The following is a 21,555-nucleotide window of genomic DNA, read 5'->3' as shown; positions in this document are numbered from 1 at the left end:
TCTGGGGCAGAGGGTCTCGTTGTGGAGGGATGAGTTTTGGGATGGGCTCAAGACATTAGTGCAGCCGCAGCAGGGCAGATAGGGACAGGAGTGAAGAGCTGGGAACACAGGTGAAGTTCTCGCTGCCTAAGTTTTTAGGCTCCTCTTCTGAAGATGCTCAGGGAGCACCTTTGGAGAGTGGAGCGGCTGAGGCCCCCGGCTGCCAGTGGCACACTGGGACCCTCCTTCACAGCAGGGCCCGGAGCTGGCAAGGCTCCCCAGCACGGCTGGAGCTGCTGGCACAGCTTGGCCCAGCTGGACAGCTGCCCCTCAAGGCCCCGGCGAGCAGGGGACGGCTCTGGGCAGGCTCCTTGGCCAGGAGCGGGCCCCAGAGCGCGTCTGCCTTTTGAGGGCAATCTCGTCCCCACTCTTTCTCCTCCCCACCTTGCCTTGTCTCCGCCCTGTGCCCCTGGGGCTGCTCTTGGCCAGAATTAATAATCCATGATTGTTCTTTCAGGAAATGGACATGGAGAAGTTGCTCCAGCATGCACCATGGTCTTCACACTGTGACTTGCCAGCACTTTCAGTCAATCCATTATCTCGATCCCAGTGTAGACGGAAGCACAGTCCAGAACCGTTTTCATGCTCTGCTGGGTCATGCTCTGCGAGGCCCTTGTCGTGCCCACGGCGTTGCTCGGCAGCCCCATCGGAGCCCGGGGCCGCAGCCATTCACTGCCGGGGCCGGAGCTGGCCCGACAAGGGTGCGGTGGATACTGAAAACCCCGCCCGGTCCCCAAGGATGGGCTCTGGTCGCCCGCCGGTCCCGCAGGCCGGGCCCAAGGCTTTGCAGGAAGCTTCCTGCTGACTTTGCAGCACCTCGACCGGGAGTGTCCCTTTGCTGTGCTGAGAAAACTGAAAAACCCCCTCTAGTTTAACCCCGGTGCACACCTCCTGAGGGATCCCTGCACAGCACAGCAGAGACTATCAATACTCCTTTGTGCTTCAAGAGGGATTCCTGCGCCCCTCAGAAGAGACCCCAAAAGAGCCCTGTGTGCCTCACGATGAATCCGTGCACTCCTTAGAAGAGACCCCAAAATATCTCAGTGTGCCTCATGAGGGATTCCTGCGCCCCTCAGAAGAGACCCCAAAAGAGCCCTGTGTGCCTCACGATGAATCCATGCACCCCTCAGGAGAGACCCCAAAAGAGCCCTGTGTGCCTCACGAGGAATCCGTGCACACCAATGCAGAAACCCCAAGCCAGCCTTGTGGGCCTCCCAAAAGAACCCAGCCTCCTGCCCACCTTCGGAAGGACTCAGCTCCTCTCCAGGCCTTGACGGCAAGCACTAACCCGCCACGTTAATCACGAGGAACTCAAGCCCCTGCCAGCCTTACAGAGGTCCCCAGTCACCTGTATGACACAGCAGAGATCCCAAATCCCCTAAGAACCTCATGAGGAGCCCCTGCCACGTGCCCTGCTTACAAAGGACCAAAGCCCCGCATGTCTTACTGCAAAACCCTGCACCCACAACACCCCCCGCCACCTCATGTGCCCCATGACGGAGCCCGGTCGTCTGCCAGCCTTACAGGGGTCCCCTCATCACCTGCATGTCATGGAAAAGCCAGGCCTGCCATTAACCCTAGCCAGCAGCCTGTTCCCTGACAGAAACCAGTTCCCTTCTGGGCATCCCCCAGAGTTGTGGGGCCGGCAGCATCTGTGGGAGCAATGGGGAGCGTGAGCCCGCGCTGTGCTGCACTGCTGAGCTGGCAGCACGGTGGATACGGCCAGGACGTTCTCTGCTTCCCCCAGAGCTGGGGCCTGCAGGCACCTTGCCGCCCCTCGGCACAGGCTGTGCCACCCAGCAAAGCCCAGCCGGCCGGGAGGAGAGCCCGGGGCCAGCAGGAAGCTGAGAGAAGCCCCTGCTCTAGAAGTGAGGCAGTTGTTGCAGAAGCAAACAAAGATGGTGACTTGAAGAGATTCCCACTGTGCTCAAAGTTTGCCTCTGAAGACTGAGAGGTGAGCTTGTCAGAAATCCCAGAACACGTCAGGGTTTTGTGTTAGATGTTGTGATCAGGCACAAGTCTCCAGTGGGAAAAGAGCCTCTGAAGCAGGCTGTGAGTCTTGGGGTGTATTAGTTCTTAGAAAAGTATAGATTACCAATTAAATGCAATTTTATTTTTGATTCTAGAAATGTAAAAATGTTCTAAGTTTTTCTGAATTCTAAAACTACTTTGAAAAATATGGAACTGTGTGGGAAAAGGGACGAAATATTTGGAGAATTTTCTATGAAAAATATTCCTAAATCTTGCAAAATGAAAAATAAACATAGTAGCTGCTGGTTTCGGGAGCCTGATGCCCGGCTGCTGCCTGCCCATCACTGGCTGTGACCAGACAAGCAGCTCTGCCAGTGCTGGTGGTAGCACCCAGGGACCAGAGCCGAAGCACAAAGATGTTGCTCACGCCCTTTCCAGGCAGGAGGGCTGCACCTTCAGTCCTGGAAAGACATCAGAGGCAGCATCCTCGGGGACAGAGGGTCCTGTTCTGGGGGGTGGCAGCATGTCCCCAGCAATAAGTGGGCAATGCAGCTGTGGAAGGGACAATGGACACGGGCACAGAGATGCATGACAGGTCCAGTTCTCCCTGACTGATGTCTTTGGCCGGTCTTGTGAAGCTGCAGAGGCGCTCCTGTGGAGAGAGGAGCGGGTGAGGCTCCCGGCTGCCAGTGGCACACTGGGACCCTCCTGCACAGCAGGGCCCAGAGCTGGCAAGGCTCCCCAGCACGGCTGGAGCTGCTGGCACAGCTTGGCCCAGCTGGACAGCTGCCCCTCAAGGCCCCGGTGAGCAGGGGACGGCTCTGGGCAGGCTCCCTGGCCAGGAGCGGGCCCCAGAGCACGTCTGCCTTTCGAGGGCAATCTCGTCCCCGCTCTTTCTCCTCCCCAACTTGCCTTGCCTCCGCCCTGTGCCCCTGGGGCTGCTCTTGGCCAGGCAGCTTCAGTGGGAGCCAGCACTGGCTGCAGCCCCAGCAGGCCCCCCAGGACAAGGCCCAGCAATGAAGAGGCCAATGAAAGCACTGGGCAGCAGCAGAACCCTCAGCAGAGCTCTTTGGACAACCACGGACCGGCCACAACTCCACTGCAGCCTCATTGGGAACATTCCCTGTCTACATTAGGCTTCCAAAAGAAGCTTTTTGAGGGAATGATGAACAAAACACTCACCATTTTCTCTTCCAATGCTTCCAAATTCCGGCACAGCATAAAATGAAGACAAGCTCCAAAAGAAGCATGCCTGCCATTAACCCTAGCCAGCAGCCTGTTCCCTGACAGAAACCCATTCCAATGCCCTTCTGGGAATCTGGAACAGGTGTTGTGGGGCCGGCAGCATCTGTGGGAGCAATGGGGAGCGTGAGCCCGCGCTGTGCTGCACTGCTGAGCTGGCAGCACGGTGGATACGGCCAGGACGTTCTCTGCTTCCCCCAGAGCTGGGGCCTGCAGGCACCTTGCCGCCCCTCGGCACAGGCTGTGCCACCCAGCAAAGCCCAGCCAGCCGGGAGGAGAGCCCGGGGCCAGCGCAGCTGCTTGGGCAGTCGCTGCTTGGAGGGACAGGGGCCAAACCCATCCCTGAGCAGCCCCTGCCAGCCCTGGCCCTCCCTGCCCCGTGACAGCTCCCCCAGCCTCAGGGGACAGAGTCAGGCCCTGTCAGGAGCCAGTGCAGGCCCTGCCCAGTCAGGAGCCAGGGCTGGCTCTGGCCCTGGGCTCGCAGCAGGGCTCTCGCTCGGGGCTGCTCCTGTGCCTTGGGCCTCTGGGCACTCAGGGCCAGCTGCGGGAGCAGCTGCAGCGGGAGGGGCGTTGGTGCCCGAGTCCCGATTCCCCGGGGCTGGGAACGAGCTCCAGAGGCCTCGAAGCCGAGGCGCCTCCAGCTTTGGCTGCGGCCTGGCCGTGCAAGGGCAGGGCCTGGGGGAAGAGCTGCTGCCACACAGCCCCGCCGCGGGCTGAGCCTGGTACAGCAATTACCTCCTGTGACTGTTTCTGTGCCTGGCATCGCCTTCCTTCCTGCGGCAGGGGCTGCCAATGGGCCACTGTTTCTTTGGGGAAACACCTCCTTCTGTCCTGCCTTTTGGTCTGTCACTAGGGAAACAAAAAAGAACAACTGGATCAGGCTGAACAATCACCCATTTGTTTGCTGATATCTTTAGGGCGTCATGCTTAGCAAAAATGGAAATAAGATTCATAAAACATCTGGGTTTTTAGGGCTGGGCCAGGGCCCCCCCTCCTCCAAACAACTGCCAGTCCCGAGCCGGAGTCGGATGAGATTGCCCAGGGTGAGGGCGCACACGTGCATGGTTCTCTCCTGGCACCTGCAGCAATGCCCTCCTGGTCGAGCTTTGGGCTCTGAGCTGGCAGCTCTCCCAGGGGAAAGGCCTTGACCTACCCTCACCATCTCCCAAAGGTGCAATCCTGAACGTGGGTTGGGAAGCCAGATCACTTTTAGCAACAGGTTCAGCTGCAAAGAAAGGCAGGGCAGAACAGCTCCTGTGACTCTGCTGAAGATTCTCCTTCAGGCCAGAGTGGCAGTGAGTGCCCCTGGGTGATTGGTGCCCTCCAAGGCACTCCCTCAGCTCTGCCTTCCACTCAGGAGCAGGGGCAGGGGGACCACGTGCCTGCGGTGGCCCCACACTGGGATGGAAGGAGCCCCTTGCGGGGCAGTCAGGGGAGAAAGGACTCCCTGGAGCTGCCAGCAGCTCTAAACCCAGCCCCAGCCTGGGCCAGGGCTTGGCAGCAGCAGCAGGAGCAGCTCAGGCTCCCTGGGGCCGGCAAAGGAGCTGCCAAAGGCACAGCCCCGGGGCACAGCCCTGGGCCCGGCCCCTTCCCTCTCTGCTCTTCTCCGTGGCTGTACAGAGCACCCGGAAGGACACACTGGCATTGCACATGGGTGGAAGATGGAGAGCTAAATGCTCCTTCCTCCCACTGACAGCGATCCTGTGGGATCACTCAGGGCTCCAGAATGGAGCAGGGGAGGATTTCCAGAACTGATCAACCTTCAGGGGAACTTTAGGGAAATGCCCCATGAGTGAGCTCTTGCCACATTGACACTGATTATTCTGTCAGGAAAGGTACATTGAGAACTTGCCTCCAGCCTCTGGTAAAGTCTTCAAACCACCATTTCCAACTCGTAATCCCAATCACCATTCACCAGCATTCCCAACTCGTAATCCCAATCACCATTCACCAGCATTCCCAACTCGTAATCCCAATCACCATTCACCAGCATTCCCAACTCGTAATCCCAGTCTAGAAGGGAGCACAGATCAGACCCATTTCCATGGTATGCTGGGATCCCCTTCTGCCTTAGGGAACTGGGCACTGCAAGGGGGTCAGGTAAGGCTGTGGGAGCCTGTGGCTCCTGGTCACTCTCCATACTCTTTGCAGGCCCTGTACAACATCCCTGGAGGGGCAGCTGGAGCAGCCCAGGGCCCTGGGGCTCTCTCACTCCCACACAGGAAACCCTCACTAAATGCTTGGGGAAACTGCAGCAGGCAGTGCCACAACTATCCCTCCCAACCTTTGTCCCTCCCTCCTGCTCACCCAACTGACCGCAGAAAACCTCTCCTAGCCCAAGGACACATAGCCAGGCCCTCTCAGGACACACTGGAGCCTTGCTCTCCCCCTGCCCTTTCCCCACCACGGGCACCCCGTGCAGTCTCTCCCAGGTTTAGGGACGTTTCTCCCACGGAGGGACCCCAGCAGGACTGCTCAGTACCCGAGTGCCCCGAGCATAACAATTCCTCTGGGCTGTGCCGGTCTTGTCCGGGCTGTGCCCACACTGCCAAGCAGCAGAGAGGGCAGCTCAAGCCTCAGCAGGGCTCAGCAGGCCCAGAGGCACAGCAATTACCTCCTGTGACTGTGCCCATGCCTGGAATTGCCTCCCTTCCTTCAGGAAATGCTGCCTTCCATAACGCCTCTCTGTCCATCCCTTGAGAAAGGAAGAGGCACAGCTGGATCAGATGGAATCATTACACATCGGGAAGGTGGAAACTTTAGGAGGCAATCCTTGTCAAAGACATGGATAAGGATCAGGAAAGTCCTGATTGCCCCAAGCCCTTGGGGCTGGCTATAGCCCTTCCTTCTCCAAGCAGCCACCCCACAGGATGTGCCTGGGAGCAGGAAATTGCAGGGGAGCTCAGGGTGTGCATGGCCCATGCTGCAGGTTGGGCTCCCTGTCAGCTGGTGCCAAATGCCTTGCTGCAGAGGCTGAGGAGAAGCTGCAGCCAGGCCAGGCTGGCAAACAGCCCTGCAGCCCGTGAAAGCAGCAGCAGGGCAGCCAGGCCGCCATGGATCCCTTCCCGCTGTGCCGGGCACGGCGTGCCCAGATGTGCAGGGAAAGGCCCCGGCTGCTGAGTCCCAGGGGAAGGCTGGGGGAAATGCTCTCACCATGCTCTGTGTGCAGCTCCATCACAGTTGGCTTCAGGATGTTGTTTGGCTCACGGAATTTCTTCTTTCCTCTGCCTTTGTTCTTCCCTCTCAGAGGACCTTAACAGAACGTAGTTCCATTTCCCAAAAATGTATCCCATAAAACCAGAGCTCAGCCTGTGGGGTCAGCAGGGACACACTACTCACCCTCACCATGGGAGCCGGGTTTGTGTGTAGGAATCAGCAAAGGAACAGGAAAAATCCTCCCTGCAGACACATCTGTAACACAACAGCCACAGAAGCTTCTGTCACCTGGGTCCTGCCAGGTTGTCATCAATTATTCCTTGGGGAGACACTGGGAACATACCGGCAGGAGGCTCCAAGGGCTTCAGAATTTCATTCAGCCAAGCTAATGGAGAAGCCTTCCCATCAACCTCATCTAGAACGGAGCACAGATGAGAACATATTTCAGGGTCTGCTGGGATCCCCTTCTGCCTCTGAGAAATGGGCACTGCACGGCAGTTGGGTAAGGCCGTGGGAGCCAGATGTCAATGGACACAGCCAAAGGTGCCCAGGGGCCTGGGGAGCTCAGGCCTGGCTCCTGGTCACTCTCCACACTCTTTCCCTGCCCTGGCAACATCCCTGGAGGAGCGGCTGGAGCAGCCCAGGGCCCTGAGGGCTCTCTCTCCCCCACAGCTGGAACTCTTGCTAAAGCACTGGGGAAAACTGCAGCAGGCAGTGCCAGAACAATCCCTCTGGCCCTCCCTCCCTCCTGCCCTTTCTCACTCCCTTCCTACCTTCTATCTCTCCATCCCTCTTTCCCCTGGGACAAATCCCCCAGCCCAAGGACACATAGCCAGGCCCTCTCAGGACACACTGGAGCCTTACTCTCCCCTCTGCCCTTTCCCCACCATGGGCTCCCCGTGCAGTCTCTCCCAGGTTTAGGGACGTGTCTTCCATGGAGGGACCCCAGCAGGACTGCTCAGTACCCGAGTGCCCTGAGCATAACAATTCCTCTGGGCTGTGCCGGTCTTGTCCGGGCTGTGCCCGCACTGCCAAGCAGCAGAGAGGGCAGCTCAAGCCTCAGCAGGGCTCAGCAGGCCCAGAGGCACAGCAATTACCTCCTGTGACTGTGCCTGGCATCGCCTCCCTTCCTGCAGCAGAGGCTGCCAATGAGCCACTGCTTCCTCCGGGAAACTCAGCCTTCAGCACAGCCTCTCCTTCCATCTCTGGGGAAAGGAAAAGGGACAGCTGGATCAGGTGGGGCTGTTCCCCACTGGGAAGGTGGCATCTTCAGGAGGCAAGGCTTGTCAAAGACATGGTTAAGAATTACGAAATCCCTATAAACTTTTCGGGTAGGCCAGCGGCCTCCACTTTCCAAACAGGTGCCCTTTCTAAACTATCCAGAGACTGTGAAATTGCAGGGGATCTCAGGATATGCATGGCCCATGCTCCAGGTTGGCTCCCTGTCAGCTGGTGCCAAATGCCTTCCTGCAGAGGCTGGGGAGAAGCTGCAGCCAGGCCAGGCTGGCAAACAGCCCTGCAGGCCGTGAAAGCAGCAGCAGGGTAGCCAGGCCACCATGGATCCCTTCCCGCTGTGCCAGGCACGGCGTGCCCAGATGTGCAGGGAAAGGCCCCGGATGCTGAGTTCCAGGGGAAGGCTGAGGGAAATGCACCCACCTTGTCCTGCCTGCAGCATTTCCTTCAGCATTTGCCTCATGTGCTCAGATGGCTCGTGCGGTGTCTTGTGTCCTGTAGCTTTGTTGTTTCCTGTTGGAGGACCTTAGAGCAACATAGTTCCATTTCCCAGAAATGGATCCCACAAAACCAGTGCTCAGCCTGTGGGGTCACCAGGGACACACTACTCACCCCTGCGACGGGAGCTGGGCTTGCGTGCAGTAACCAGCAAAGGACCTGGGAAAGTCCTCCCTGCAGACACACCTGTAACTCAACAGCCACAGAAGCTCCTGTCACCTCTGCAGATCTGCACCGGCAGCACGGATCCGCAGGAGCGCTGAGGGGATGGTGCAGGGCGAGGGCACACACGTGCATGGTTCTGTCCTGGCACCTGCAGCCATGGCCCCCTGGCCGAGCTTTGGGCTCTGAGCTATCAGCTCTCCCAGGGGGAAAGGCCTTGACCTACCCTCACCATCTCCCGGAGGCTCAGTAATGGCTATGGGTGGGGAAGCTGGACCACCTTCACCAACAGCTTCAGCTGCAAAGAAAGGCAGGACAGAACAGCTCCCGTGGCGCTGTAGGAGATCCTCAGGCTCCACCAAGGCTCAGCCCTGGGTCACAGCCCTGGGCCAGCCCCTCCCCTGTCTGCTCCTCTCTGTGGCTGCACAGAGCACACGGAAGCACACATTGGCATTGCACTCAGGAGGAAGATGGACAGCTAAATGCTCCTTCCTCCCACTGACATCGATCCTGTGGAGTCACTCAGGGCTCGAGAAGGGAGCAGGGCAAGGTTTTCAGAATCCTTCAACCTTGACTTAACCTTAATGAAAATGGCAGATGAGTGAACTCTTTGCCACCTTGACACTGATTATTCTGTTAGTAAAAAGGGAAATTCAGAACTTGCCTCCAGCATTCTCCATGATCTTTAAAGTGCCATTCACCAGCACTTGCAAATGATTCAATTCGCGATCCAAATCTAGAGGGAAGCAGAGACCAGACCCATTTCCATGGTGTGCTGGGATCCCCTTCTGCATTAGGGAACTGGGCACTGCAAGGGAGTCAGGTAAGACTATGTGATCCAGATTTGAATGGACATGGCCAAAGCTGGACAGGGGCTTGGGAATCTCTGGGCTGGCTCCTGGACACTCTCCACCCTCTTTCCCTGCCCCGTGTAACATTTCTGGAGAGGAAAATGGGGCTGCCCAGGGTCCCCAGGGTCTCTCTTCCTCCCACAAAAGAAACCCTCCCTAAAGCCCAGGGGAAAAGCATCCCCCAGCGCTTCCCGGGGAGCAGGGAGCGCTGTCCCGGGAAAGGGGAGCCAGGCTGCCGGCTCACCTGCTCCCCGCGCTTTCAGCGGAGCAGCCTGGGCAGCCCTGGCAGGCAGGGCCACGGCCAGGAGGAGCAGGTGGAAGAGGCGCAGAGCAAGGGCCATGCTGCCTTGCCCTCTGCCAGTCCCGCAGCTCTTGCTGCCACCGCTGTCCTCACACAGCTGTCACAGTGTCAGCACCACTGCTGCCAGCGCCGCTGCTGCCACAGCAGTTGTGCTCAAGGACTGACTGCTCGGTCGTTGTGGTGCTGTGCAACCACGGGGCTCTGGCACCTCTGTGACCTCAGAGCCTGCTGTGACTTTAGCCTGCTGTGACCCCAGAGCCTGCTGTGACCTCATGGCCTTGGCTGTACCCCCAGAGTGTACCCCCATCTATGCCAAATGGACTGGCCTGACTGTAAATCTTTTGCTTGATCCAAGGGCCATGGCTCAGCAAAAACCTTTGTTTTGCCTGCTGGCATTGCAGGTCAGGCTGTGTCCCTGGACATGTTCTTGATGGCTTCCCTCTTTTCCTGGGCATGCCACTGGAGGAGGTCCAGGCCCAGATGATCCCACTGAAGGAAATGTGCCCTCAGCCCTGCCTGGCTCCTGCATGCCCTCACCGTGGGCATCCACAGCTGCTCCTGGGCATGGAGCTCAGCCAGGGCTGGTGCCGGCTGGGCTTTGTGGGTGGTACCACCTGGACGCATCTATGACAACTCTATTTCTTTATTTGAACATAAAATTTGGTCCAAGCCCTGCCCTGGCAGAGAGGGGCTGCCCACCTTCAGTCGTCTTTGGGCAACAGGACCAGGGGGCTCTGGGGCAGAGGGTCTCATTATGGAGGGATGAGTTTTGGGATGGGCTCAAGACATTAGTGCAGCCGCAGCAGGGCAGATAGGGACAGGAGTGAAGAGCTGGGAACACAGGTGAAGTTCTCTCTGCCTGAGTTTTTAGGCTCCTCTTCTGAAGATGCACAGGGAGCACCTTTGGAGAGAGGAGTGGCTGAAGCAGCTGCCAGTGGCACACTGGGACCCTCCTGCACAGCAGGGCCCAGAGCTGGCAAGGCTCCCCAGCACGGCTGGAGCTGCTGGCACAGCTTGGCCCAGCTGGACAGCTGCCCCTCAAGGCCCCGGCAAGCAGGGGACGGCTCTGGGCAGGCTCCCTGGCCAGGAGCGGGCCCCAGAGCGCGCCTGCCTTTCGAGGGCAATCTCGAACCCGCTCTTTCTCCTCCCCACCTTGCCTTGCCTCCGCCCTGTGCCCCTGGGGCTGCTCTTGGCCAGAATTAATAATCCGTAATTGTTCTATCAGGAAGGGGACATGGAGAAGTTGCTCCAGCATGCACCACGGTCTTCACACTGTGACTGGCCAGTGTTAAAAACAGGCGAATCAGAGCCAGAGTATTTTAAAAAGCCTGGGCCTGTTTATTAAAAACAAAGGCAACCGAGGACGAGGCCCCAGGATAAGCCCAGGACCTCGGCGGCAAGTCAGAGTCTCAAAAAGTAACAAGTGTCTGTGCACAGGGCACAGGGTGCTTCTTTGGGTACAAAGTCCGCAGAAAGACCCCGGGTGGCCAGCACCTGGGGCTGTTAAAGTCTCTGGACGCTGACGATTGGTGCGTTCCTGATCCCTTTGCTGATTGGCCCTCTTTCTGCTCGCTGGTTGGTCCATAAGGTGGTGCATTCCTGGCCAATCATTCTGGAATTTTGAGGCACTATTGGCTGGTCAATCCCTCCAATCGCAGGCTGAACTGGTGATATCACTCTTCGATGCACCTCGTCTCCTCCCCCTGGTTGGCAACCATGCACATCCACTTAACTCACAGTACATATTTACCTTTGTGGAACTGTTCACTACATTAACAATCCATTACATTAGTTGGCAATTCCTTATGACTCATTTGAAACAATTAACCATCATCAACCCCACCTACTAAAGCAAGTTTATTTATAACAGCCAGCACTTTCAGTCAATCCATATCTCGATCCCAGTGTAGACGGGAGCGCAGTCCAGAACCGTTTTCATGCTGTGCTGGGTTCCCCGCGTGCTTTAGGGAACTGGGCAATGCAAGGAGCTCCTTCGTCAGTGCGAGAAGGCACGGCCTGACTTGTAGCCTCCTGTGCCCCAGAGAACCGCCGTGGCTGTAAAGGTGTTTGGCTGCAGCACAGGGCTAGGGCGCAGCGAGGCCCTTGTCGTGCCCACGGCGTTGCTCGGCAGCCCCATCGGAGCCCGGGGCCGCAGCCATTCACCGCCGGGGCCGGAGCTGGCCCGACAAGGGTGCGGTGGATACCGGAAACCCCGCCCGGCCCCCAAGGATGGGCTCTGGTCGCCCGCCGGACCCGCAGGCCGGGCCCAAGGCTTTGCAGGAAGCTTCCTGCCGACTTTGCAGCACCTCGACCGGGAGTGTCCCTTTGCTGTGCTGAGAAAACTGAAAAACCCCCTCTAGTTTAACCCCGGTGCACACCTCCTGAGGGATCCCTGCACAGCGTAGCAGAGACTACCAATACTCCTTTGTGCTTCAAGAGGGATTCCTGCGCCCCTCAGAAGAGACCCCAAAATAGCCCTGTGTGCCTCACGATGAATCCGTGCACTCCTTAGAAGAGATCCCAAAATATCCCAGTGGGCCTCATGTGGGATTCCTGCACCCCTCAGGAGAGTCCCCAAAAGAGAACTGCTTGCTTCATGAGGGATCCGTGCACACCAATGCAGAAACCCCAAGCCAGCCTTGTGGGCCTCACAAAAGAACCCAGCCTCCTGCCCACCTTCGGAATAACTCAGCTCCTCTCCAGGCCTTGACGGCAAGCACTAACCCGCCAGGTTAATCACGAGGCACTCAAGCCCCTGCAAGCCTTACAGGGGTCCCCTCATCATCTGCATGCCATAGAAAAGCCAGGCCTGCCATTAACCCTAGCCAGCAGCCTGTTCCCTGACAGAAACCAGTTCCCTTCTGGGCATCCCCCAGTGTTGTGGGGCCGGCAGCATCTGTGGGAGCAATGGGGAGCGTGAGCCCGCGCTGTGCTGCACTGCTGAGCTGGCAGCACGGTGGATACGGCCAGGACGTTCTCTGCTTCCCCCAGAGCTGGGGCCTGCAGGCACCTTGCCGGCCCTCGGCACAGGCTGTGCCACCCAGCAAAGCCCAGCCGGCCGGGAGGAGAGCCCGGGGCCAGCGCAGCTGCTTGGGCAGTTGCTGCTTGGAGGGACACAGGCCAAACCCATCCCTGAGCAGCCCCTGCCAGCCCTGGCCCTCCCTGCCCCGTGACAGCTCCCCCAGCCCCAGGGGACAGACTGTCATAAAGTCTACAGCCCGCAAAGAGTTTGTCCCAGTGTCCTGGTTTAGGGCAAATTTGGGAGAAAACCCCCAAAAGGCCCGCCCCAGAAATCAAGCCCATACCGCCCCTCCCCCCCATCAGTTTGGGAAAAAACTCCTCAGAGAGAAGTGGAAAAAACCTGTATATTTAACAGGCAAAGCACTCCCCAGCCCAAAAAATGAGCAATACCAGATGACAAAACTCATTTGTCGCTCTGAAGAGATGACAGATTCAGAAAATCTCTCTGGTGGATGGTGGCTCTGTTATCAGTCCCTCTGGCACTGGGAAAGGCTGCTGCCCAGAGTAGCCCCCCGTGGGCCACAGAGTGCAAGCTCTCGGCGCTTCCCCAGGTCCCGGTCCGGAGCAGGTTTGAACGGATCCAAGGAAAGGGAAAGAAAACCAGTCGAGGGAAAACTTGGACTGCCTCAGCTAGCTAAAGCAACTAAAAAGCAAAGGAGCGCGGTGTTCTGCCCCGTCCGTGGCCAGAGAACACCGTGGAGGTCTGTGTTCCAGCAGACTGTGGAGGAGTGAGTGCAGTCTCTGATAACAAACTCCGTGCTTCTTCTTCTCCCCGCCTTCGCTGTCAGAGCCTGTCTGGAAGGCACACAATATAATATCCAGCATCAACAGAACACACCATCGGGGATACGAGCATCATAGCGTTGCCCTAGGACGCCCAGTAATCGTGTGCTGCTTTTCTTCCCTGCAGTTGCTCCCAGAAACATCCCCCACACTGCTGGAAATGCCCACACATGGTCTGATCAGTCCCTATGCTTTTCCAGTCTGCTCTCAGAAATTTTGCAACAAGTTCACCAATAAATTCCAGGTTACCTCTGTGAATTGCACACTACAGTTTCCTTCATTTTTTTCCCCAATACCTGGAAGCTCCTGTATATAGTAATGGTCTTGAGGATCTCTGATTCTTTTCAGTCTTTTTTTTTTTTTTTGTATTGAGACAGAGGGAACAGCCTTATTGCTTTTAGTTTTGGCACATCTGTTTTTTTTCTTGGCCGGATGGTTTACGTATTATCTACACATGAACAGATTTTAATTTATGGTTTTGGGGTTTTTTTTCTTCCTCAAGCAATTATTTTGACAATCTGTCATTCACTCCTTAGTTAATGTTCCATATATGAACAAATTTGACTCTCTTTTTATTGGAATATAAAGATCTCAGAAAGCTGTATTTTTAATGTTGATGACACTCTCTCTCCCCACTCCCAGCTGTCACAGTGATCCTTTTGGAAACATCCCTGAGGATAGGTAGAGTTATTTGGGAAGTGCTTGGCTTAACCTGGGTAAGAGATTAATATTTTCAGTGCTATAAACCTGCATTGCTTCAGGCTTCACAGCCACTGTCCTGATTTGTGGCTCACTGCATGGATGCCAGTCTGAATTAAAACAATGTTTGTGAGGCAGCTGAAGAGCTTAGACCTCAGAGATTAAAATTCCTGGGAGGAGGAGGAGGAGGAAGAAAGGATAAAATCCTGTTTCAAAGGCTGTTTCTTCATTTCTAGGATGCCAGAAGTATGGTAGACTACAGCTGTCTTCAAATTTCATTTAATTACAGAAAAACCCTCTACAGTGCCAGACACCAGGACAAATTACTCGACACTTTGCCTCACAATTCGTCAGCTTGAATTCTAGTGAGAGGTAGGCCTTAGTTACAGTCTGATTCGAGCAAATCCACATTGTGTGAATGGCAAGAAGAATTTGCTTGGGAGCAGATGAATATGTCCCACTCAAGAATGAACAAAATTTGCCTTGACTTGGAAGAAAGTAGACAGGGAGCAATGCAGCATTTGGGTTTTATCCAGTGATAAACAGGGCAAGAAGCTGTAACAATTTACCTATTTTACAGAACACAAGTACTGATACAGCCAATAGTGCACCCACACAAAGGGATCTTCAGGACATTCCTTTGTTTCTTAACATGGGATGGGCAGCAAAATGCTGGCATTTATCTGCACTGGAAGCTGTGTTCCTCTCCTGTTTCTCCTTGAGCACACTGTGTGTTATTTGCAGACTTCACTGCCCAGCCCACCAATCCTCTCTTGGCCATTTGCTAAATGGCACAACTACCAAAATACAGGTGCCAGCATCGTCACCCCAGCACTAATCCCGCACTGCTTTGATGGAGCACAGGAGCACAGAGTGGCTTGGGTTGGAAGGGACGTTTAAAGGCCATCTAGTCCAATGCCCTGCAGTGAGCAGGGACACCTTTGACTAGGTCAGGTTGCTCAGAGCACGAGCTTGAATGACTGCAGGGATGCGTGTCCACCTCTCTGGGCAACCTGTGCCAGGGTTTCGAAAGCTACAGTGTAAAAAATGGGTTTCTTTTGTCTAGTCTGAATCGACCGTCTTTTAGATTAAAACCATTCCCCTACAGTCTGGTCACAAAAGGCCCTACTAAGAATTCTGTCCCATTTCTTTAAAAGCCCCCTTAAGGTACTGAAAGGCAGCAATCAGGTCTCCCCGGAGTCTTCTCTCTTCCAGGCTGAACACCCCCAGCTCTCCCAGCCTGTCTCCAAAGCAGAAGGGCTCCAGCCCTCAGAGCATTTTGCCCCTCCTCTGGACTAGATCCAACAGAACCGTGTCCTTCCTGTGCTGGGGACCCAGAGCTGGATGCAGTACTCTGTCACGGTAGAGACGGAGAAAATACAAGGCAACACACGCCATTTCCAGAAGCTGCAGAAGGCAGGCCTCAGAGACAGCAGAACTGCGATTAGAGCTAAGCAGTAGCTGTAAGATTTGTCAGCAGAAAAATTATATAAGAAGTGGAAAAGTAAGGACAAACAGTACAATGGTCTGTGTATTACCGCTTGGCTAGAGTAACTCCCTAAGCTACAGAAAAGTATCTCTAGCAAGATATTAGGAAGTTCTAAGCTTAATAATGGAGCTCTGGGCATTGGGTTTTAAGGCTTACAATACAAGTAGGTATTGTATTTGAAAGAAGCGAGCACTGTATTAACAAAAGGTACGTGAGCTTATAGAGGTTGGATAAATCTATTGTCAATATGCTTTTGCTTTGTGTGATTGGTCAAAAAGCTTTTAAAGTAAGTTGTCACATTAAGTTCTTTGTCTGCTGCCGGGGATGTCAGCTGCTGGCATCCTCCCATTGTCGTCACCATGTAATGAGGCTGATGCTAGAAAATAAACAGCTCGAGACGCGTTCCTCAGCAGTCCTGTCCCGTTCGTGATTTGTACACAGACCCCCGGCCAGCAGTATAAAACACCTTCCACAGTACTCCAGGTGGAGTCTCACCAGAGCAAAGAGGTGGAATCACCTCCGTCAACCTCCTGGGCACTCTCCTTTGGATGCACATGGCTGACTCATTTCCAGCCTCTCATCTAGCACCAGCCTTCTTGGCCGGGCTGGTCTCCATCCCTTCATGCCCCATCCTGTGAGATCAGCTGGGGTGGGATGTGTCACAACCCTCGGACAGAGCCGTTGGGCAGGGTGAGCTCCCTGCCAAAGAAGGCAGATCCCACTGCCCACACCACTCCAGCCTGGCCATGAGGTCACAGCAGGCTCTGGGGTCACAGCAGGCTGAGGTCACAGCAGGCTCTGAGGTCACAGAGGTGCCAGAGCCCCGTGGTTGCACAGCACCACAACGACCGAGCAGTCAGTCCTTGAGCACAACTGCTGTGGCAGCAGCGGCGCTGGCAGCAGTGGTGCTGACACTGCGACAGCTGTGTGAGGACAGCGGTGGCAGCAAGAGCTGCGGGACTGGCAGAGGGCAAGGCACCATGGCCCTTGCTCTGCGCCTCTTCCTCCTGCTCCTCCTGGCCGTGGCCCTGCCTGCCAGGGCTGCCCAGGCTGCTCCGCTGCAAGCGCGGGGAGCAGGTGAGCCAGCAGCCTGGTTCCCCTTTCCCGGGACAGCGCTCCCTGCTCCCTGGGAAGCGCTGGGGGATGCTTTGCCCCTGGGGTTTAGGGAGGGTTTCCTCAGTGGGAGGGACAGAGCCCTCAGGGACCCTGGGCTGCTCCAGCCGCCCTCCCAGGGATGTTGCACAGGGCCTACCAAAAGTGTGGAGAGTGGCCAGGAGCCAGCCCAGAGCTCCCCAGGCCCCTGTGCAGCTTTGGCCGTGTCCTTTCACATCTGGCTGCCACGGCCTTGCCTGACCACCTTGCAGTCCCAGTTCCCTAATGCAGAGGGAGATCCCAGCACACCAGGAAATGGTTCTGTTCTGTGCTCCCTTCTAGATGAGCATGCTAGGAAGGCTTCTCCAGCAGCTTGGCTGCAGGAAGATTTCCAGCCTCTTAAGCCTCCTGCAGGTACGTTGTCAATGTTCCTAAAAGAATAATCATTGACAACCTGGCAGAAAGCCGGTGACAGAAGCTTCTGTGCCTGTTGAGTTACAGGTGTGTCTGCAGGGAAGACTTTCCAGGCTCCTTTCCTGGTTGCTGCACAGAAGCCTGGCTCCCATCGCAGCGGTGAGTCGTGTGTCCCTGCTGATCCCACAGGCTGAGCCCTGGTTTTGTGAGATCCATTCATCTGAAATGCAAACACTTCTCTTAAGATCCCCCAAGAGAGAGGAACAAACCTACAGGAGACATTAAGTCCGTGGAGGCATCCAAACACATGGACCAGATGCTGAATGATCTGGAGAGACGCCGTGGTGGGTGCATTTCCCTCAGCCTTCCCCTGGGACTCAGCAGCCGAGGGCTTTCCCTGCACATCTGGACACGCTATGCCCGGCACAGCGGGAAGGGATCCATGGCAGCCTGGCTGCCCTGCTGCTGCTTTCACGGCCTGCAGGGCTGTTTGCCAGCCTGGCCTGGCTGCAGCTTCTCCCCAGCCTCTGCAGGAAGGCATTTGGCACCAGCTGCCAGGGAGCTCAACCTGAGATCCCCTGCAATTTCCCGGTCTCTGAAACAGATCTGGAGGGGCAGCTCTTTGGAGGAGGGTGGGCCCTGGAGCAGCCCCAATAACCTGGTCTTTAGCCTGAATCTCATGCGTGACATAGACAAGCATTGCCTCCTGAAGATGCCACCTTCCCAGTGGGGAACTGCCCCACCTGATCCAGCTGTCCCTTTTCCTTTCCCCAGAGATGGAAGGAGAGGCTGTGCTGAAGGCTGAGATTCCCGGAGGAAGCAGTGGCTCATTGGCAGCCTCTGCTGCAGGAAGGGAGGCGATGCCAGGCACAGTCACAGGAGGTAATTGCTGTGCCTCTGGGCCTGCTGAGCCCTGCTGAGGCTTGAGCTGCCCTCTCTGCTGCTTGGCAGTGCGGGCACACAGCATGACCTGAGCCCCTTGCAGTGCTCACTTCCCCATAGAAGGGGATCCCAGCACACCAAGGAACATTTCCCATCCGTGCTCCTTTCTAGATTGGGACCGTGACTTGCATCTTGTAGAAATGCTTGCAAACCACGGTTCAGGCGTCTTGGAGCTTGGTGAAGGTAGGTTATCAGCAACCCTTTCCTAACCGAGTAATTATTGTCCAGAGTAAAATTCATGTGTGATTTCCATAAAGATGCTTTGAAGTTGGATGGATTCTGGAAATCCTGTCCTCCGAATTTCTACTCTTGTGCCCAACAGTGATCCCACAGGATCGCTGTCAGTGGGAGGAAGGAGCATTTAGCTCTCCATCTTCCACCCATGTGCAATGCCAGTGTGTCCTTCCGGGTGCTCTGTGCAGCCACGGAGAAGAGCAGAGAGGGAAGGGGCCGGGCCCAGGGCTGTGCCCCGGGGCTGTGCCTTTCACAGCTCCTTTGCTGGCCCCAGGGAGCCTGAGCTGCTCCTGCTGCTGCTGCCAAGCCCTGGCCCAGGCTGGGGCTGGGTTTAGAGCTGCTGGCAGCTCCAGGGAGTCCTTTCTCCCCCAACTGCCCCGCAAGGGGCTCCTTCCATCCCAGTGTGGGGCCACCGCAGGCACGTGGTCCCCCTGCCCCTGCTCCTGAGTGGAAGGCAGAGCTGAGGGAGTGCCTTGGAGGGCACCAATCACCCAGGGGCACTCACTGCCACTCTGGCCTGAAGGAGACGTGGAACAATGTTCTGTTAAGGTCCTCCTACATGGAAGAACAAGGACAGAGGAGACAGTAAATCCCTGGAGGCAGCCAAACATCTAGACCAGATGCTGACTGACCTGGAGAGACGCCGTGGTGGGTGCATTTCCTTCAGCCTTCCCCTGGGACTCAGCAGCCGGGGCCTTTCCCTGCACATCTGGGCACGCCGTGCCCGGCACAGCGGGAAGGGATCCATGGCGGCCTGGCTGCCCTGCTGCTGCTTTCACGGCCTGCAGGGCTGTTTGCCAGCCTGGCCTGGCTGCAGCTTCTCCCCAGCCTCTGCAGGAAGGCATTTGGCACCAGCTGACAGGGAGCCCAACCTGCAGCATGGGCCATGCACACCCTGAGATCCCCTGCAATTTCCTGGTCTCTGGGCAGACCAGGTGTAGGGGCTGCTTTGGTGAGGGAGGTCATTGGCAAAGCCCCAATAACCTGGCCATTTTCTACTGATCCTTATCCATGACTTTGACAAGTATTGTCTCCTGAAGATGTCATGTCCTGGAATGGTGAATGGTTCCATCTGATCCAGCTGTCCTTTTTCCTTTCTAAAGCAAAAGAGAAAAAGTCTATGCTGAAGGTGGCACATCCAAGAGGAAGCAGTGGCTCAGTGCCCACCACTGCTGGAGGAAGGAAGGCGATGCCCGGCATGGACACAGGCACGGGTAGAGGCGCAGGAGGTAATTGCTGTGCCGGGCTCAGCCGGGCTCAGCCCTCGGCAGGGCTGTGTGGCAGCAGCTCTTCCCCCAGGCCCTGCCCTTGCACGGCATGGCAGCAGCCAAAGCTGGAGGCGCCTCAGCTTCGAGGCCTCTGGAGCTCATTCCCAGCCCCGGGGAATCGGGACTCGGGCACCAACGCCCCACCCGCTGCAGCTGCTCCCGCAGCTGGCCCTGAGTGCCCAGAGGCTCAAGGCACAGGAGCAGCCCCAAGCGGGAGCCCTGCTGCCAGCCCAGGGCCAGAGCCAGCCCTGGCTCCTGACTGGGCAGGGGCTGCACTGGCTCCTGACAGGGCCTGACTCTGTCCCCTGGGGCTGGGGGAGCTGTCACGGGGCAGGGAGGGCCAGGGCTGGCAGGGGCTGCTCAGGGATGGGTTTGGCCCGTGTCCCTCCAAGCAGCAACTGCCCAAGCAGCTGCGCTGGCCCCGGGCTCTCCTCCCGGCCGGCCGGGCTTTGCTGGGTGGCACAGCCTGTGCCGAGGGGCGGCAAGGTGCCTGCAGGCCCCAGCTCTGGGGGAAGCAGGGAACGTCCTGGCCGTATCCACCGTGCTGCCAGCTCAGCAGTGCAGCACAGCGCGGGCTCACGCTCCCCATTGCTCCCACAGATGCTGCCGGCCCCACAACACCTGTTCCAGATTCCCAGAAGGGCATTGGAACGGGTTCCTGTCAGGGAACAGGCTGCTGGCTAGGGATCATGGCAGGCATGCTTCTTTTGGAGCTTGTCTTCATTTTATGCTGTGCCGGAATTTGGATGTATTGGAAGAGAAAACAGTGAGTGTTTTGTTCATCATTCCCTCAAAAAGCTTCTTTTGAAAGCCTAATGTAGACAGGGAATGTTCCTAGTGAGGCTGCAGTGGAGTTGTGGCCAGTCCATGGTTGTCCAAAGAGCTCTGCTGAGGGTTCTGCTGCTGCCCAGTGCTTTCATTGGCCTCTTCATTGCTGGGCCTTGTCCTGGGGGGCCCGCTGGGGCTGCAGCCAGTGCTGGCTCCCACTGAGGCTGCCTGGCCAAGAGCAGCCCCAGGGGCACAGGACAAAATCAAGGCAAGATGGGGAGGAGAAAGAGCGGGTTCGAGATTGCCCTCGAAGGGCAGACGCGCTCTGGGGCCCGCTCCTGGCCAGGGAGCCTGCCCAGAGCCGTCCCCTGCTCGCCGGGGCCTTGAGGGGCAGCTGTCCAGCTGGGCCAAGCTGTGCCAGCAGCTCCAGCCGTGCTGGGGAGCCTTGCCAGCTCTGGGCCCTGCTGTGCAGGAGGGTCCCAGTGTGCCACTGGCAGCCGGGAGCCTCACCCGCTCCTCTCTCCATAGGAGCGCCTCTGCAGCTTCACAAGACCGGCCAAGAACGTCAGTCATGGAGAACTGGACCTGTCATGCATCTCTGTGCCCGTGTCCATTGTCCCTTCCACAGCTGCATCGCCCACTTATTGCTGGGGACATGCTGCCACCCCCCAGAACGGGACCCTCTGTCCCCGAGGATGCTGCCTCTGTTGTCTTTCCAGGACTGAAGGTGCAGCCCTCCTGCCAGGGAAGAGTTTGAGCAACATCTTTGTGCTTCAGCTCTGGTCCCTGGGTGCTACCACCAGCACTGGCAGAGCTGCTTGTCTGGTCACAGCCAGTGATGGACAGGCAGCAGCCGGGCATCAGGCTCCTGAGACCAGCAGCTACTATGTTTATTTTTCATTTTGCAAGATTTAGGAATATTTTTCATAGAAAATTCTCCAAATATTTCGACCCTTTTCCCACACAGTTCTATATTTTTCAAAGTAGTTTTAGAATTCAGAAAAACTTAGAACATTTTTACATTTCTAGAATCAAAAATAAAATTGCATTTAGTTGGTAATCTATACTTTTCTAAGAAGTATCACACCCCAAGACTCACAGCCTGCTTCAGAGGCTCTTTTCCCACTGAAGACTTGTGCCTGATCACAACATCTAACATAAAACCTTTTCCCTGACGTGTTCTGGGATTTCTGACAAGCTCACCTCTCAGTCTTCAGAGGCAAACTTTGAGCACAGTGGGAATCTCTTCAAGTCACCATCTTTGTTTGCTTCTGCAACAACTGCCTCACTTCTAGAGCAGGGGCTTCTCTCAGCTTCCTGCTGGCCCCGGGCTCTCCTCCCGGCCGGCTGGGCTTTGCTGGGTGGCACAGCCTGTGCCGAGGGGCGGCAAGG

The sequence above is a fragment of the Anomalospiza imberbis genome, chromosome 11 (assembly GCF_031753505.1).
Source record: "Anomalospiza imberbis isolate Cuckoo-Finch-1a 21T00152 chromosome 11, ASM3175350v1, whole genome shotgun sequence".
NCBI classification, from domain to species: domain Eukaryota; kingdom Metazoa; phylum Chordata; class Aves; order Passeriformes; family Viduidae; genus Anomalospiza; species Anomalospiza imberbis.
The sequence above is the reverse complement of the archived record's forward strand: the minus strand, read 5'-3'. Positions refer to the sequence as shown.